Genomic DNA, 19,786 nt, shown 5'->3' with positions numbered 1-19,786 from the left:
GAGTTCTGCCCCTTGATGCACTCCCACAGTCTGCAGTGCCTGGCCCTGCAGTCCTCCAGGGACCCCTGATGGACACAGCAAAGAAAAAGCTGGAAGGAAAGGAACAGAAAGCAGTGGGGGTGACAAGAGCTAGATGCATGTACAGTATTGATTTTTGCAGTTCTGGAGTATGAGGTAATGGGCAAAACAAGGAAGAACACCCAGTAAATACGGCAGGGTTCCTTTCGTAGCACTGTTTTTTTTTTTTCCCCCTAGATTCCATCCAGGGCATGGTGTGACCCAGTACACAGATATTATCACTTTAGCTGTGTAGTGTGAAGAACCACTAAAAATTATAACTGAATACTTAATACCCAACTGGAATTTACCATAAAAGAAAAATAAAATAGAAGCACAGACTGTATTGGAGTTGAAATCAGTACAGACTAGGTTAAGGTAAATGAAGATATACTACTGTAATGCCATTTTTATGAAAACAATTATAAAAATGTGCCATCAGTGTGCAGGCAAGGTGTATGTTAATGAGTCTCCAAATCTTGGTTGCTGTGATTAACCCTGCTTTAAGGTGATAGATGTGATCCTTATTGCTTCACCTTCTCAAATATCCTTCATTTTGTAGAACACCACACATAGTCCTCCCAACGTCTGCATTTCACACCAGCTTCACAGGTTGCTCTGTCCTTTTCTTGCAACATGAATGGTTTATAGTTGCTCTTCTGCAGTCCCTTTCTCTGACAGGTGACAGCAGTGTCCTCCGGGGGCAAGAGTGCTGTGGGGGGCACGAACTATCCATTGGCTGGCTGTGGGGCTCATATGGTCAACCCCCTTCCATTCCATTCTGTCTTTTCCCTACTAAAAAACGTCTTAGCTTGGTATGAAATATTAATCTGTTGTGCCATTTGTTGTAGCACAGCTTGCCATGCACTGGAATCCCAAAGTGCCCTCAATTCTCTCTCAGCCTGATACATATGCTTTGAAACTGACAGTTGGCAATTGTCCTGGTGATTTTATAGCACCTAGGGTTTTAGGATTTTTCATTTGTGTGCTGCAGAAACTTGACCTTATATGGGGTAACATGAAATTCCACAAGTGAGAACGAATGGATTTTCTTTTGCTTTGAAGTTTTTCTTTCCGTTTAGGGGAAGATTTGTCAGTCTAATTTTCTTTACCAGCCTTTCTGTAACGACGAAGAGGAAGTACTGTGAGTGATTTTGCTTAATAACTGCTGATTCATTAGTCTTTCATGGCCTTTGGATCAGGCAGCTGTGTGGAGAAGAATTTAAAATCAGGATCAGGATGAATCTTCCTTTTCTTCTAAATTAACTGTATCATGCAATTGCGTGAACAAATATTTCAGTCTCTTTACTTCTCAAACACTATTATTTATTATTAAAGGATGCTTTGAACATAAAACTATTAGGATGCCCTTTATTAGACTGGCTTACTGCCGCTCTCTTTCTAATGAATTTTTTGCTTTATGACTTGCTTGCTGAGTTTGGGCTCTTACTTTAAATCAAGCAATTGATTCACTGTTCAAAGTCAGTTTATCGGAGCGCATCTTCATGAAATTGCCTGCCAGCAGACAAGCCCAGGCAATGAAAAATTAGGATGGAAAACAAAGTAACCTTGTTATTTTTCAGGCTCATGAACATTTAAGATCTGTTTCTGCAGTGCTTAAACTGTGGAAGGGAGAGGTACCAAGACTACACCTCAGTGAGCTGTCAGTGGTCTCTTGATCAGCCACCCAGAGCAAGCTTAAAATTGGGTCATCTGTGAGTTATATACACGGGCCTTGGTTTGAAGGTTTTTAAGGAAGATGATAAGAAGGAATGCCACCAGCAGTCATAGAGAGTAAGTAACTAGGAGGGAAGATTTTCATAGGCAGGAGTTGAATGCGTCATGCATTTGATGAGGATCTGCAGTGTCCCTGCAGCAGTGCAATTTGGGGAATTACCTGTCCTTATCTGCTAGGCCAGCATGGGGTACGCACCTTGTGCTCTGGTACAGAGATGCTTGGGAGAACGGTGATCTGGGCAAGTACATTAAAGCAACATGCTGCAGAGCTGCGTGTAGAAGTGAGCCAGGGCCCTGGATGCCCATCTGGTTTGGCTCCCAGATGTGGTTTTCCTGGTGCCCCCAGGAACACACCTATACCATGCTCTGCTGTGTGGTGTCACCATGTCTGAAGTGCCGAAGTAAGCCTCCTCCCCAGAAAGGTCTTCTGATACCAGCCCAGCAAGACCAAAAGTAAGCAATCCTCTGGACTGACACCAACTCGTCCTAGAAGGGGAAATGAGCTGAGAGAGGTGATGGATGAACAGCCTGGGACTGCCGTAGCCTTCCTGATGGGTTCATCACAAGGCAGGTTCCCTCTTCCTATTTTTCCAGTGAGATGTCTGTAAATACCGGCACTGTAAATTTACTCTGTCAGTACAGGGAATGTGATAGGCCCCAAGAAAGTCATAACTCTCAGTTTGTAATAGCATGATGAGTTATCATGAATGTCTTAGAAAATTATACCATAAAATGCCTTTTGCATGTAGCAGTGGAAGAAATTTAATAAAATTTTATTATTGAAATAATGATAAGAGACGTGATCTCAGAGGATGAGTTTATGATAGACACTTTAGGAAAAACATTTGTCTTACCTCACCTGGTGTTACCACCAGTGCAATAGACGTCAGAGGAAGCTAGGAAGGCCTATTTGAAATGTGCTGGGCACAAAGGAGGACATACTTGTAGTCAAGGCTTTTCTTGCTCTTGCAAGCAAATACGATACAGTGCATCTTAACAACAGTTTATAGCTTTGAGATTCTGTGCATGAAATAAATGGGCTTCCTGCCTCACTCATGACAGCAATGCTCACAGAGAAGGTGGGCAAAGTGGTGTTAAAATGTGGTAAAAGTTTGATTTGTCAACAAGCCAACTGGGAGCAATGCTAACCAAGAAGTGTGTTTTGCAGTATGTCCATCACTTTCCTCACTGTGCCCTTTGAAAAGTAACATCCCCAGACTTGTGTTGGATGGTGGGAGCACGAGGGGTGCTGTTGGGCTGTATGAGGGGGAGGCTGGGGGCTGTGTATGTATGGGACATCTGCAGTCCTACAGCCAAGGGCAAAAGCTTACCTGCCTCTGGATTAGGCAATCTAGGGACTCATCAGCTGCATAATCAAATTGAGAAGTTTATTTGCTTTTTTTAATTTTTTTTTTCAGTGTAACAGTGAAACTGTGCCTTGGAGCTGAATTTCTTTGAATCTGGCACCCAGGGCAGATGCAGGAGCATTTCTCCTGGTGAGTACGTGGCTAGGGCTGGGCTTGTGTCTCATACTTGGGGTGGTGGGATTGTCAGGTCTGCACCGGTAGGAGGTTACAGAAGCATGGTTTGGCCAAGCACTGTTTTCACACAGTCCTCAGCTCTTTGTGATTAAGAGCAGAATTTGACCCTTAAATGAAAGAAAATTGTCCATTGTAAAAACTCTTTGTACTTCTGGATCAAGAGCTATCACAATAAGTAGTTCCTGAGCGCACTAACATTTTTGGGGTACTCTGACATTGCAATGACTGTTTTATTGTAGTGCAATGACATGTAAAGTTACAAAAACTTCTTGGCCACACAATACTACCAAAAAAAGTCTTAATTTACTAGTATAACAAAGAGTTAAACAAGTGTCCAGAAGATCCTGTGGTTTTTTTTGAAGAAACATTTTATTTTACATAGTCTGCTTAGAAGAAAAATTATTCATGTTAAATATGCATCAGATCTTTATACAACATTTAGTCATTTTTATTGATTTTCATTCTGTTCTTTTAGAAATATACTGAAGCTTGTTTAATCAAACTGGATATACCTCAGTTCCTTGGTGCTAAATTAAAAAAAACCACTGGATTGCTATTTATGAAAATAACTTTGTAAGCTAAAATAGAAAGAGTAATGATGCAAACTGCAGGAAGAAAAGCAGCACTGTAACACAGGAGCTCCGTAAAAAGAATCATAGAATCATCTAGGTTGGAAAAGACCTTCAATATCGTCAAGTCCAACTGTCAACCTGACTTACCAAGTCCCTTCACTAAACCATGTCCCTTAAATGCTCTAGTAAAGAGGAGACCTATAAGCTACCTAAGATCTCAGGAAAAGCTGAAAGTATTTTTCTCATTAATAGTGGCTCTGAGACAAATGTGCAGGCAGAAATGTTGATATTCACCTAGTTCAACTTGCATGGCAGACGTTGAGATTGTAAGAGGTAACTTACAGTTAGAGCTGGGTGGAAAAGGGATCAAGAAAACCTGATAATGCATCATCAGTTTTGACCTAAATTGGAATGCAAATATGAAATATTTCCCCCCAGGATTGATAGAGAAATGTTAAAAATTTGCAAAAAAGCAAACCCACCAACATTTCTGAAAGAGAAATACAGTTTGCTTTAGTGTTTGTAGTAACATGGACCAAATTCTAGTGCAACACCATTTAAAATCAATTTGCTGTGACTGGTAACAGTAGTTGACTCTATAACAAATGATAATTGTTGCATTGTACAGTAACTATGTAAATAACTTGGTGACTAAGTCATATCTGAAAAATAATTCTTGATCTGTTTTCTGTTGTTGTTGTTGTTATTTAAAGTAGTACATCACATACAACTTTTCCAATATTCTGCATTGCATTTGGCTGTTTCCTGGTCAGATGTATGTTTCATAGTGCCATGAGAATTCTGTAGCTCCTACAATGCGCCATACGTGTTGTTAAAATAAAGAACACACTGAGTTATGCAGCATACATTGTGGCAAGGAAACCAAGCCACTAAGAAAGAATGGACACTTGCACTATAATTCATATCATACAGCACATTGCTATCAACAGTTGCAGTTTATTGCAGAAGTGCTTCAGAATGAAACATTTTGGGTGACTTGAAAAAATATTGAACTTTCTTCAACTTAAGTATGTTCTACCTTGAGTTCAATAAAGAAAATATTTCCTTTTGATGACTCCAGTTGTAAACTGATTTTTTTCCTAATAGAGAATTTTAATTCTGCAAAAGTTGCTTTTATATCAGGAAATAAGCTAACTCTACAATGCTCCCCAAAATATGCAACTGACTGTTCCTGTTAACAGTACAAGGCCCCTGTTGAACGAAATATTACCTCTTGTCTTTGATCTTATTTGGGCTTCATTGGAAAGAAGGAAACAGAAGACCATGACCACTCTGAACTGTGATGAAACTTTGTCCTCCTGTTGACCCAGTTTTCAGGAACTTCCTGATGTGAACTGGAAAAATCAAACTGTTTGATATGACACAAGTCATGCATCTGGGTTCAGAAAATTGCTTGTAGTAACTAATTCTAATGGGCCAAAGATATCAGGAACAGATTATTTGCAAACTTGATTGTGCTTGATGAAAAATGTATACCAGCAAAACCAGAAATAGACATAATGAATTACTATAGAAATAGACATAATGAATTACTATAGAAATAGACATAATGAATTACTGGAACTTTAGACTTTTGGAGGGTGTTTTGAGACTTCCTGAAGAGTACATAAAAAATAGATGCTCAAAGTAATCAGATTAATTTTGGCTCCTATCTGAGGAACCTATTCAATTATCTAAGCTTGTAACAAGCATCGCATCATCTGGTAAGGGATGGAAGTCCTTGAGGAAGGCTTTCTGGTAGCAGAAGACAGGAAATTTTTAAAAGATAATTCTTTTATGACCCATTTTTAGAGAGAATAAAAAGTCAGAGCCTGGAATCAGGTAGAGCAAAGCCAACTAAAGTGAGGACTGGCTGGGTAGGATGTAGCAAAAACAAACAAACAAAACAGAAAATGAATTCTATGCAGGTGTTGATGTTTTTCCTTAGCTTTGTTGATCAGTCTTTAGAGTAAGGCTTGAGTTTATAGATTCCTCTGAAGACTCCTTGAGTAACTTGACTTATAATGTTGCCAATGAAGAGGTAAACCTGTCACAGCCTGGCAGTCCTCTCAGGTTTTGCAGAATCTGCAGGTATGATATGCATGAGCCAGTACTTGTTAGAAAACTTGTTGGGCAGCTGAACTACATTAAATTGTTGGCTACACAGTATTTATTAGGAATGGGAGCTCAGAACCCTGGATGTGATGGGTACGATGCTGAAAAAGAGCCAGCACCTTTTGCATTGATACAAGAAAATTAAAGTTTGAGGTCAGCATGTAGCTCCTGCAGATCAAGATTGTCTGGGACTTTAACAATTAGATTAAATTTTATTCATTCTGGTATGAAAATAGATGATTGATGTAGGAGGGGACAGAAGATGGCAAAGAACTATTAAAATCTGGAAATCATCCTATGTATGCCTATTCTGGGTTTAAATATGTTAATATAAATTAATTATGATCTTGTCATCAAAGTGAAAAGAATGGGGTATTTATGGAAAGGGAACAAAGTGATATAATCTAAAAATAAAGTAGTTTGGGCTGATAAGAGAAAAAATAAGGACAAAAACTTCCATTAATCTATCTTCAGCATCCATGTGTTGATGATAGTTTGACTTAGTTTGTTCTCCAGTGCTGCAAAATATTATGAGATCAAAAAGGCTGACCCATATGGAAATTGCTGTTGAAAAATCAAACCTTACCCTGCCGTTTTTCTGACACCAGTGAGGTTTGATAATAATGCAAATTACAGAAGCATAGAAAAATACAGCTGAAAAAAACCTTTTTGTGGAGAACTTGCCTCCTTTCCCAGCATGTCTTTCAAATATACCAGCACCTGTTCTATTTAGGCACTGAAACTGGGACTACAGGTCTATGAGGATTGGAGAATCCCATGGAAAGAGGCTAGTGGTGTCTGTTAGGATTCCCTCTAGAGCATTATAAATGGCCCCACTCCCAAGGAAATATGCTGAAACAAGCCCAAATAAAATATCTACCACCTACTCTGAAAGAATTTGAAGAAATACAGACACTGAATGGAAGCCAAAATCTCCTTTGTGAATTTTTGCTTTCCTTATGAGGGCTAATAGATCTTCATACATAGTAATGTGATTTAAGTTTCAGTAATATATTTAATAACAAAAAAAATAAACAGTGACTGTCTCTGAAGAACAACTGTCAACAGTTGCAAGGCTCAGTGGGTTATAAAGAAACTCTAGTATATACCTGAATAATTAAAAAATATTTTTAGATTGAAATAATGAATCCTAGGTGTCCTGTGAAGAGTGATGAATATTATAATCTTCCCTAGGCATCTATTATTTGAAGAATATTTTCTCTAAATCTGCTACAGAGGCACTGAGGTAAGACAGTGTATTATTTTAGCTAAGGAAACAGATTTGTCTTCTAGTAATAATAATTCCTTACAGTACTTCTCTGTCAAGAAGTTCCTAGTAATTACCATTGCTTATCACAATGAAAAACAGATCTCTCAATCGATTTCTTAAAATGTCTTTGGCATCGGCTGGGATGTGAGCTGGAAGGTTAAGTTAAATACTGATATGAAGTCAGTACACTGGTTTAAGTCTGTCTTAAATTCCTTGGCATCACCTTCAAAAAACATGAAAAATGACTGGGTTTGAAATGTTCAAACTTCAGTCTTTAATTCACATTATCATTTCTGTGCATTTCTGCAGTTCATATGTTGTATCTACTAAATTCTGTATTCAGTCAGTTTTAGAATTTTTTTTCCTCCTTCCCTCAGCTAGGGAGAGAAATGATACATCTGTTATAGGCATCATTTTGCCACAAAGTATAGTCCTCCACTTGAAATCCTAGACTTGCTGCAAACAACTGAAAAATGTCTGATTTCATTAGAGTGATGATTTCAACCTCACAGACGATATCCATTTCCTTATGTTCTCTCTCTTTCCTTTTTTTTTTTCTAATTTGTAAATATTTCTATTATTCTCTTGTCTCCACCCCTCCAACTTTAAGATTTTCAACACTTATTATTTGAGAGATGTAGCTTTTCTCTAGGGGAAAAGTAGCACTGCTCTCTGCAGTGCAGAAGCAGACCTTTCTGCTATGAAGCTGCTTAGTAACTTTCGTAGTTTATTTATACTTTGGGCATCCAAACAAAACAGGATGTTATTTCCTGCAATGCGATTAGGCACTGCATGTAAAAGTGCTTTCTTTCATTTGTCTTTGACCTGCTGCCTGATGATTTCATGTAATGCCCTGCAGTTCGTCTCAAGAAAATAATGACTAATCATTCCCTTATCACCTGCTCCGTGTGATTTATGGTTTTCTAGACCTCTGTCATGTCCTCAGTCATCTCTTTTCCAAGCTGAGGAAACCAAATCTCTTCATTTTCTTCTACAGTGGAAATTGTTTCATATTTCTGACCAACCTGGTTCTCTTTATCTGTATACTTTCTAGTTGTAAAATATCATTTTTGAAGTGAGGTCACTCAAGCTTCAGACAAGATTGGGTAGGTAAACCATGGTTTTACAGAGTACCAACGACAGTTTCTATTCCCTTCCTGGCCTATTCGACGGTCAGTGAGTAGGAAGCTTTGTCTTTCAAAGAATTATCTGCAGTGACGAAGGAGAATATTTTCCTTGGTGATAAAAGGTAACAGGAGAACTCAGTATTGTGAACTGAATCACAACACTGAATATTGAATCAGAGTCACTCGTCACTATGTGTAACTGCTTTACACTCTTTGGTGCTGCATTTCTTCTGCCACTTAGTTGGCCAGTCGGTACTGGGAGATGTGTCTGTAACTCCTGGCTGGCAATTTGCATTCTGAAGCATGAGCATGCTTGGAAAAACGACAAAAATTACAGAGGTGTTTATGCCAAATCTCACACAAAAAAACATCTTTTCTTGTGTTTGCTACCAATTTTTAAGCAACCTAGAGCAAAACAAACAACATACAAAGATTCCTTTTTTCAACTTATTTTTTTCCCCTTTTTTTCTCTTTTCTCCTCTCAAACTGTCAGGCAAACCATTTCTTTCAGTTATAAACTGAATCAATAGGCTCACAATGAGTCCTTGCTGATTTTGGCATGTTTCATTATACTGAGTGAAAAATAATTGTTCTCACTGATATGTAGTTCTTTTATATGTGTTTTTGAGGATGCGAATACATCCCCTGTTTATCAATGTCCTGCCAATATATAGCATCTGAACACAGCAGCCGTGACAGTATTATTTAGATTGGAGTTATATATAGAAATGTTGTGAAATTTCACTTTATTAACAGCTTTGCAGGAGACAGACTTTTTATCTTTTGCTTTATGTGGTATAAATATGAAACTAAATTATCCAAAGTGTAGCTTTTGTAGAACAACTTAGAATTGCCACTGGTACAGGAGCCAGAAAAGCCTGAGGAAAACAGGGAGTATAAAGGGGAATGGAGAGAGGACAAAAAGAAGAGGAATATACAGAACAGAGTGGTACATAGTATCAGAGGGGTATTTAAAGAAAACAAAGCATCTCAAAGACCAAACAAGCAGTTTTTTGTCTCCCAGGGAACCAAATGAATTTGTTTGGGAACTGTTGACATTAAAAACCACAAGGAAGAACAGAAAGCAGAAGTGTAAAGCACTGATGCCTGCGGCAAATAATTTATCCAGAAGGTGTGAGCTATCCCTGCCTGCTTCTACTTGTTGTTAAGAAATGCCTGCAAATGATGCAGTGGGAAGTGCAGAAACATCTGGAGTTTACCATAGTAACCACCTCATAAACCTACCTCCTTCATTTGAAAGAAGGAGCACTCACAACAGGCATTTTATAGTTCTACTGCCCCTGTGTGTCAGCATGGAGATGCTTTAATGGTTTAGACAATGAAATGTCATGTGGTTTGTAGAACAGGTAAATGTTACCTTTCATGTGTTTCAGCAGGTCTGCAAAATTCAGCCCGAAGTATTGTTTGGAAAACTACTGGTTTATTTCAGATATGATTCCTCACTCAAAAATATATATTATTAATACAGAGCCATTCAATGAAAACATCAGGTCTGTGTGATGTGGAGAAAAAACAAAAGACTGCAGAGACCTTTATCATCAAAGGCTTTTTTAAAGCTCATGCTGCCAGTCAATACCTCACGCTCCTTAAGTTTGTTTAGTTGTGTATAGGTTAGCTGCAGTGAGAGGAGGCAGTTTAGCCACACCAAACTAATTGCAACAATCAGGTTTTGGTGAGCAGGTGTTTGGAGAGCAGTGCCTGCCTGCAGGGTCCCAGCTCCCCGTTCCTCTTGTTCCCTGCACCGGCCTGGCAGCTTGTGGTGCTGTGCCCTGAATGGGGTCAGAGAAGTGACCCACTGGATAATTCTGCCCACGTGTAATACTTTTTGCTTTTCTCTTTAAGCAGACGACCAGTTAAAAAGAAAACAAGGAGTACTAGATCAGGTAACGTGACCTCTACCTACATTTATTACATCCAATCAACACAACCACAGCTGATTAAATTCAATAGTTTAAAAGAAACTTTCCTTAATAGTGAGGTTTCTTTTACCCTTAGGCTCCCAACAGCTTTCCTGTATATAACCTCATTTTTCAAAATTGTTTCATCTATTCGGCTGGCTATGGTAAGCCTCTCACTTCATTTTTTAATGCTTAGTCACTTAAGTTTTCTCTTACTTCCTTGATATTTTTGTTCAATCCTCTCTATTGAGACTGTAGAATCTGGAGCACCTGAAGCCCCAGACTGAAGTGAAGGCTGCAGGCTGGGGAAGGCTGCTGCATTGTAATGCCAAACAGCTTCTTTCCTGACATCTATTTCCTGTGAGAATGGGAGCACCAACGTACTTTTGGCTGCATTTCCTGAAGGGCCAGGAAGGGAGGACCCAATTCACTCTTTGGTCATTCCCCAGGACATTTTTGACAGGGATCAGAGTGGCAGGTTGCCGTTCCCAATGGCCACACTCAGTATACTAATCCTTTCTACCTTCAGTTCTCTCTCTGATGTGCTGATAATCCCCTTTTGGCCAGTCAGTGAGGTCACATATTTTTCCTATACATTTTTAAAATTATTATTTCCTATGTATTTTCCTTCTTATTGTCATATTCCCAAAGTCATCCTTCCATCCCTGTTTCTCCTTTTCTCCAATTTTCTAGTTGTCATCTGTTGCAGGTGGAAAAGAAACAACAGACAATGAGATACTGCCAAACTCAACTTACTTAGTTGACCAAGTGAGTGATAGGTAGTTTCAGGAAAAACTACACTCACCCACCGCTAGCTGAGACCTTTGCTGTGCAGAGAGTTGGCACAGTCAAACCCAGGGGAATGTGGCACTTGCCCAACCCAACCTGCCTCAGCACTGGGTTCTCAGCAGCAGCTCATAGCCTGGTTCCACCTTGAGCAACCTGCTTCCATGCAATGTTGGACACCCTCAGAACAGTGCCTTCCCTGAGTCTCTATTCCTCTCTAATGCTAGGGGGTTTAGAGCTTGATGTTGGCACAGGCCACCAGCCAAATCTGTCCCCAGTGATACCACCTTTCCTATAGTTCCAGGTGTTACTCTCCTGTCATTTGTTGACCCATGGCCTGTCCTAGGGCTCACCATACTCACGCATCTGCATTATCCTATTGGCCATGGATCATTATGATCCGTCTTTCAACTTTGATCAAGGCAAAGTCACAATACTCCTTTAATATCTTTATTTTTAAACAAATAAATAGGTAAATGTGTGTGTGGGGAGGATGTTTAAACCCTGTTACGTGTTTACCTAGCACCAAGTCTCATCTCCTTGTTGTAACAGGCAATGAAAAAAATATTCTGCTTTCCCTTTTCTCTGGATAGCTGTGAAATATACCTGTGTGCATGCATCTCTTCCAGCTTTCCATGGATCAGTCAAAGGACAGCAGTGGTGATATGAGGTCAGCCAAGAGATATACCTCCTTACCATTCCTATGAGGAATTCCTTGTTCCAAACATGTCTCTCATCCTGCTAATTCATTTTCAAAGCATGTTTCTACTCTGACAGATCCCTTGCAGAGAGAATCTGTGACAAGTTTACAAATCAACTTTCCCTTCTGCATCTAACATCAGTAAACTGCCAAATCTCTTAAAATGCAGCCATTTTCTCACAATACTAAAGAGAATGAATTCTCTTAAAGAAAACTAGGGAGGAGAGGACAGTTAGTATTTAGCTTTCTCCCTTTAGCTGGATGCTTGTATTGTCTTCTCCATGGTAGTTAATGTTCTAATTGAGGGATGTTTCCTATTTATTCAGTTGCTTTGATCAGTTGGTGGCAGGCAGCAGAGCAGCTGAAAAAGTCAGGCAGAAGCAGGAGGACGACCAGGTGCCCACGTTTATTTTCCCATGGTTGTACTGATTGCTCCAAAATATCATGTTTCTTCCAGATAAGTGTATTGTCTCTGTTTGCAGAGATTGTTCCTTTCATTTCATATAGATAAATGGGAAAATAGTAGCTGCCTGAGTTTTCAGACAGCCTGAAAACAGTACGATTCATGAGCTTATCCATCTTAAAAGGTAAAATAAATGGTAATCGTTAAACATCAAAGTTAAATACTATCAAGATACATTGATAAAATGATACAAAGCAGGCAGAGAAGAGAGCTATGACCAGAGACACCAGTGGTAGGACTCAGCTGCTCTACAGAACTGCACGATCTGGTACCACACCTAACTTTGCTTGTAAATGGGTTTTCTGAAGATACCATCACTCATCTGTATTCAGTGTGGAACAGTGGGGAGTAGTTACTTTGCAAGTTGTCCTATATAGCTGAGTTGTTCCTGCTTTTGACAAGCCTATTTTGGGACTTACCAAGAGCTGAATGGAAATATTGCTCTCCTTCTCTTTATATCCCATTCCTTGAGCAGAATTACTCCTTCCATCTTCTCCTATATAACCCACATTTACATTTGTCTTTCACAGGATGTCTCTAAAGCTTTTCCACATAGTATCTCCAGGAGCTCATAGGGGAAGCAGTAGCAGATGGGTAGCTTGCATCAAAGGAATTACCATCTGTTATTTCTCTTACCAATTTTGTGCAATACTGGCAAGAGTTTGATTGTTTCTCCTAGTCTCCCTTGATCCATTGCTGCCCAGTTGGGCAAACAAAGGTAGGCAAATACCAGCATCCCTCTTGCCTTTCCCCCTTTTTATACCAATAACTCCTATAAGGAACTGTAACATTCATCACCCAAAGGTGTTTGGTTATTCCCCACTTCCCAGGCTCTGCATGTTTAAGATCCATCTGCTGCACTTTCAGAAACCCCTAATCATCCAAGAAAGAATGAAAAAAATCTCGGGAGACAACCTCACAGAAAGTCTCAACTAATTTTATTACCCTCCCGAAAGTGGTATTACTTTTTGGGAGGGGCTCTGGCTCCGTGGGATTGTTTTGCTCTACTCTTACACCTCATTGTTTTCCCATCTAGATTCATTTGGATAGCTGTTGTTAAAATGTGACTCCTTACCCTTCTAAATTTGCTCATTGACAGGGCTTGCTTTTGAAATAAATGTGCTCAGCCTAAAATCATTACTCTGTTTCCCACCAGACAAGCTCTAGGAACTCAGTCATGTTATCCGCTCTGTAAGGTCAGGACTGGCAACTGCTGTGTTCTCATTATGCCTTGCTAATTTGCAGGTTTAGTTACTGTCCATGTCACTTGGGCCTCAAAAGCCCATTTTTTATTTATTTTTTAATAAAGTTCTTGCTTGTAAGGAAAAGCTGGAAGCAGATACCAGCCAGTTTTGACCTGTCTCAGAAAGTATAATGCAAATCAAAATAGCTCAGACTATTGTGGCAAAGCAAACCCTAATCATCTCTCCCCCAAAACAAGTCACAAAGGAAGTACCATTAGGATTTTTATTGGATTTCATTTTTTTAAACAGTTGGATTTGACAACACAGAATAATATGATTATGAAATGAAAAAGTATTGATAGCATAAATTAAGTTATTGAAAAAAAAATATTCTAGGGAGGTTTTTAAACAGTTACTCTTAGGATACCCTGCTGTGTGATAGACTAGTCATTCCACCCAACAGATAAAAAGAATGAATGGAAATATTCACATTGAAGTCAATCTTCAGGTCAAGATCTTAATCTCCTAATTATGCTTTATCTCCTCTGTTACCTGATGAAAACAATTGTAGCTCTGATCCGGATGTCTTCTCTGTAAGCCTTTATTTTGGTGTTTTAAATATATACTGCCTGATCTGTATTAGGTATTTTGAGGAAAATCCAGAAAAAAACAAGTTTACAGGATACTGTCATAAATCCACCTTTCTAAAATGCTACACTCCCTGGTTATAAATATAACATAATTTCATTTGTGTTATGTGTTCTGTATTCATTGTAATGTGTGTTTGAAAGCTGCATTTGAAAGAAGGCCAAAGCCAACCCATTCCTGAGTGCTCATAGTAGCTTATATCTCTTTAAAAAACAAGTTAAATCGCATGTCTTTTTTATTATCTGGATCAAATTTTCCTAATATTATCAACACAACATTATAATTAAATTCCACATAAAACTTTCCGTTTTTCTCTTGGCCATCATAATCTGTAAATGTTTTTAGCCATTGATGCATGATAAGAATTGTAAGACAAATGCTAGCTTTAGTAGAAATAAGTGCTTTTTGAAGCTACATTTAATAGGCATATTGCAGATCCTAGATTTTCGTTTCAAGACAAGGCACATTGCTGAATACAAATTTCTTCCTCTCCCACACTAACCACTTCTGAGGAGAAAAATCAGTTAAATGGGACCATAAGATGCAGGTTGTTTTTTATTTCATAGTCAGTTTCCATTTCAAACACAGGATCTACCCAATGATCTGAGTTTGCCAACTGTTTTTGCCCATGCTGTGCTGGCAGGAGAACTTTGGCAGAGAGTTGACATAATAAAAGGAAGCAGGAGACCAGAGGATGTGATGTACGGCCTCATGTCACTTCCCAGAAAGACACTAAAGAAGATTGAACAACTGATTTGTGAGTGTCTGGAAAACAATACATTGGGTTTAAAGAGTGCTAGTGTAGAATTGCCAAGAAAAGAGGGTGTCAGCCCAGTCCCTCTCTGCTTGAGCAGCTGGCTGGGAGGGTAAGTGGCAGCCAAAAGGTGCTGTTTTGTGGAAGGACCGGCTGCTCTGCACAGCAGAGACCCTCTCTAATCTCCGGAGATACCCATTTTGGAGGGTCATTACCAATGGCTTGGTTGTGGTGTGATGGCTTTAGACAAAGGTGCTGGGGAGCAGCTTTTGATTCATCACTAAGTGACGGCCAACAGATTCTCCAGTGCAGACCAGGTCAAAGTGGCAAGTTCAGTAAGTTGTGAGTTTGTTTTATTTTCCCAGGTTTCTAAATGGAGATTTAAAATTGTGTTTCATCCTGCATCCAGAAATTGAGCCCAGCCTGCATGGTTAATCACAGATTTATATGACTTTGTGGATGCCTCCATACTAGAAACAATTGCAGGCCTTTTAGAGGATGTGCAAAAGAGGATATACAAAATGATCTTGACATACTGCATACGTGTTCCAAAATCAACAAGATGAACCTCAGGAAACATAAATGCAAAGAAGTAAGTGGCTGAAAAAGCAGTAGGGCAAAAAATGATCCTGAAGCTACAGCAGACTTCAAAGTATGTGCTCGTTAATAATGTGAAGTTGCTTCTTAAAAAATCAGATGGAGTACTGGGAGGGTTACACTGGGAACACGGGAGATATTTGGCCCATGTTACTGAGTAGTGGAGAAGCCTTCTGCTGGGGGGACTATGGTCAGCCTGGAAGAGAAAGACATAAGACCATTCAGAAAAGGTCATCCAGAGATTTAGAAGGAATGATTCATAAGGACAGTCTGAAAGGTTTAAGGAAAAGCTGGAAATTTGATTGATGAAGAAAAGGGAAAATGGAACAGTACTCAGACATTTTAAAAATTGATGAAAAAGGCATGGTGTTTACCAAAGGATAGGAGCAGATCTGCTTGATGTGTAGTTTAGAAAATTGAAATTCTACATTAGGAATGTTTCTATTTGTGATGGTGGTGGTGAGATATTGGAAAAGGCTTTGAAGGCCTGTTGTATCTGTCATTGAGCGTTTTAAGAACATGCTAGATAGCCCTTAAATATGAACGGTCTAGATATGTTTGATCTCACCTGCATGTGGGATTGGACTTGATGACCCTCTAAGACGCCTTCTAGTCTTCCACTTCTCTGTTTCTAATGCAGAGACAGAGCATCTCAAGACTTCTTAGGAGTGACTGACAGGTGGAGATGCCAAAGAGTGACCGCAAAAGGTTGGGGGGGGGAGGGGGCAAAGTGCAGCCAGACAGTAGCAGATACACTTGCTACTGCTCTGCTGAAGCTCAGAGGGGGGAAGTGGATCTGAAATTGTTGCTGCTGGAAGGATTCAGTCTCCAAAACACAACCTACTCTGCCCTCAGTGAGAGCAGCAAAGGGTACCTAGTTTTCCAGGGGTCTGCTAATACTAAAAAGTGTTTCAGAATATGGTTATTTTGCCCATCTCTCATAAAAATCTGCTGTCCTGAGCAACCTGCTAAATTGCAGTTTGCCTCAGCCCTCACTATATACATTCTCTGGGCAATGGATATTTCTGTTGTTCATTGAAGATAAACTACATTATCCATCCTTCTGGTTTTAAGTCTGTCCAGTAAGAAACAGCTTACATTGTGACACTGGTTTATCTGGACTAAATTGCTGAGAAGCTGTTTGGACAACATATTGTAACTGGACAGGTATTCCTTGCATCACACAAAAGTGCCTAGTAGTTTAAATAGGCACAATAACCCTTTCTATGTTGCTTTTCGCCATTTCTTGTACTGTAAGACCCTGCATGGAATGATAGAACTGTGTCCTGGGTCTGAAGCCCATGGGCAATGATGTCAAGGAAAAGAATCAGATGATGTCCGTGGAGATGAACCAAGACCCATGCTCAATGCATGCTGAAAGCAACATCCTTTCAAGCTGGGGTGATATTACTCAGTTTAACAGAACAACAGTGCACATCCTTTGCTATTGGCTGTAGCATTTATATTCTGTAGGAATTGTGTTGCTGTTTGATTATTGCTGAATATGTTTTCTAAATGTCCTTGTGCTTTGTTTTTTCATAGCTTTCCTGTAAAAATAATTTTTGTTTCTCTGCCCTCTACTCATTGCATACAAAACTTACACCAACCACTGTTTTACTCCTTTGGATTCTGTATGTACTACACCAGTGGTTTTCAAAATTTTCAGGTTTTTGGAGTGCAAAATTATTCTGGTGGAGATACAAGCCCCAGTGTGCCAAGTTTAAGCCCACCTGATCATAGGGTTAAATTTTTTTGTTTGTTTACCTTTCCAGCTTCTTAACAGAAATTTAGATAAGGACACTGATGTTTTGAAAGCCTTTTTTTTGAACACTGATACTCATGTTAATCATTATAACATCATTACCTTTCATTATATGCATTATTGTTTATTAACTCTTTAGCTTAGTTTCTCTTAATGTCCTTTATAAATGAATTTTCTTAAAACCTATTACCATTTCTATTGCACTATGATCTTTAAATATCTCTTAAAATTTCATTTCCTTCTCAGTGCCTCCCTTTTATCTCTTGGCTGGTCATTCATTACAAATACGTTGCGTATATTCGGTGCTCAAGAAAGATGAAGCCTTGGCGGTATAAAAGTCACTTGTTTATCTCCAAAACACAGCATAGTTGCAGTACTGGCTTCCTTCAGTGCTTTTTCCTCTTTTATTTTTCAGGAAATCAATCCCATTCCTACTAACGACAACAGATTGGTCCTCATACTTTTTTTTTTTTTTTTTAATTTGGACACTCTGGCAAGCCTGTCAAACACTACTAATTAGCAGTTGTTAGATTTGGGCTCCATCCTGGTGAGATCCTCCATGCACATGGACTCAGAGCGATTTCTGTGCATGCTGTAGGTGCAGTGATTTAGGCATCTGCAAGGGTGGCTTTTATAGCTGCATTTCCACTAAGATGTAGAACCAGTAGTTCATTTCACATAGGTCACTAGATAATTCTTAATTGCTTTAGAGTTTAGATAATACTACCTTGAGCAAGGTTTGAAACACATCATTTTGCCTGTCCTTGAATATCTGTTTGTTTCAAAAAATGTGCAACCAGAATGGCATTTTTTGGTAGTGGAACCTGCTGTCTTTAGTCTAAGAGTCTACCAGTGTAATGTGCCAGGATTTCAAAGGACAATTTCTATTCATGAAAGAAATGCAATTATAAGGAAGCTTGTTTTATGAGGGCATGCTGAATGTCACTAAATGACTGTAAAGTGTTTTGAAATATTCGTGTGAGAGGGGTGCAGCAGGGCAAAATGAAGGAGGAATAACAATGCAGGGTGCTATGCCAATCTTTGGTAAGACTGGAGCATGTATTTTGAGTTTTTTGAGGCAGAAAACATAAAGCATTGTAGCAGGACTTAAAACAATGTGAAGTGATGCATATTTGTGTAGCGAAATTATTTAAAATACCTACATCACTGTTTAGGGCTATCTACACTAATAAATATGCTCCAAAAAGTACCAGATCTGTGGCCTGAGACCAGCACTTTGCTGGCACCACCGTGCAGCCATAGAATCATAGAACACCTTGGGTTGGAAGGGACCTTGAAGACCATCCAGCCCCACCCCCCTCCCGGGGACAGGGATACCTCCCACCAGACCACGTTGCTCAAAGCCCCATCCAGCCTGGCCTTGAGCACCTCCAGGGATGGGGCAGCCACAGCTCCTCTGGGCAACCTGTTCCAGTGCCTCACTGCCCTCTGAGTGAAGAATTTCCACCTAACCTCTCATCTAAATCTCCCCTCTTTTAGTTTAAAACCACTCCCCCTTTTCCTGTCATTATCTGTCCAAGCAAAAAGTTGCTCTCCATCTTTTTTATAAGCACCCTTTAAGTACTGAAAAGCTGCAATGAGGTCTCCCCAGAGCCTTCTCTTCTCCAGGCTGAAGATCCCCATACGTCTCAGCCTTTCTTCATAGGAGAGGTGCTCCAGCCCTCTGATCATCTTTGTGGCCTCCTCTGGACCCGCTCCAACAGGTCCACATCCTTCTGGTGCTGGGGTCCCAGACCTGGATGCAGCACTCCAGGTGGGGCCTCACAAGGGCAGAGCAGAGGGACACAATCACCTCCCTTGTCCTTATGGCCACTCCTCTGTTGATGCAGCCCAGGACACAGTTGGCCTTCTGGGCTGCAAGCGCGCACTGCTGGCTCAAGTCAAGCTTTTTGTCCACCAGAACCCCCAAGTCCTTTTCTGCAGGGCTACTCTCAATGATTTCTTCTCCCAGTCTGTGCTCCTGTCTGTGACTGCCCTGACCCAGGTGCAGCACCTTGCACTTGGACTTGTTGAACCCCATTAGGTTCACATGGGCCCACTTCTCCAGCTTGTCCAGGTCCCTTTGGATGGCATCCCTTCCTTCTGGTGTATTGACCACACCACTCATCTTGGTGTTATCTGCAAACTTGCTGAGGGTGCACTCGATCCCACTGTCTATGTAGTTGATAAAGATATTAAACAGTACCGGTCCCAGGACAGGCTCCTGAGGGACACCACTTGTCACCAGCCTCCACCTGGACATAGAGACATTGACCACCTCTCTCGGTGCAGCCTTCAAGCCAATTTCTTATCCACTGAATGGTCCACCTTTCAAATCCATATCTCTCCAATTTGGAGATCTGATCAGTCACTTTCATCCATACATATACAGGCAGTCCAGAAAGCAAGAATCAAAGGAGATCCTGTTGTTGCAGTTGTGAGGTACTCACTAGAGAATGACCACCTTTGGGTCATGCTGCAGCACTTTCTTCTTTCATAATGTCTGTCCCCATAACTAAGATGCTATTTATAGGATCATCTGTCCCTTCTAATC

Source organism: Cygnus olor, chromosome 1, assembly GCF_009769625.2.
Source record: "Cygnus olor isolate bCygOlo1 chromosome 1, bCygOlo1.pri.v2, whole genome shotgun sequence".
Classification (NCBI taxonomy): Eukaryota; Metazoa; Chordata; class Aves; order Anseriformes; family Anatidae; genus Cygnus; species Cygnus olor.
The sequence above is the reverse complement of the archived record's forward strand: the minus strand, read 5'-3'. Positions refer to the sequence as shown.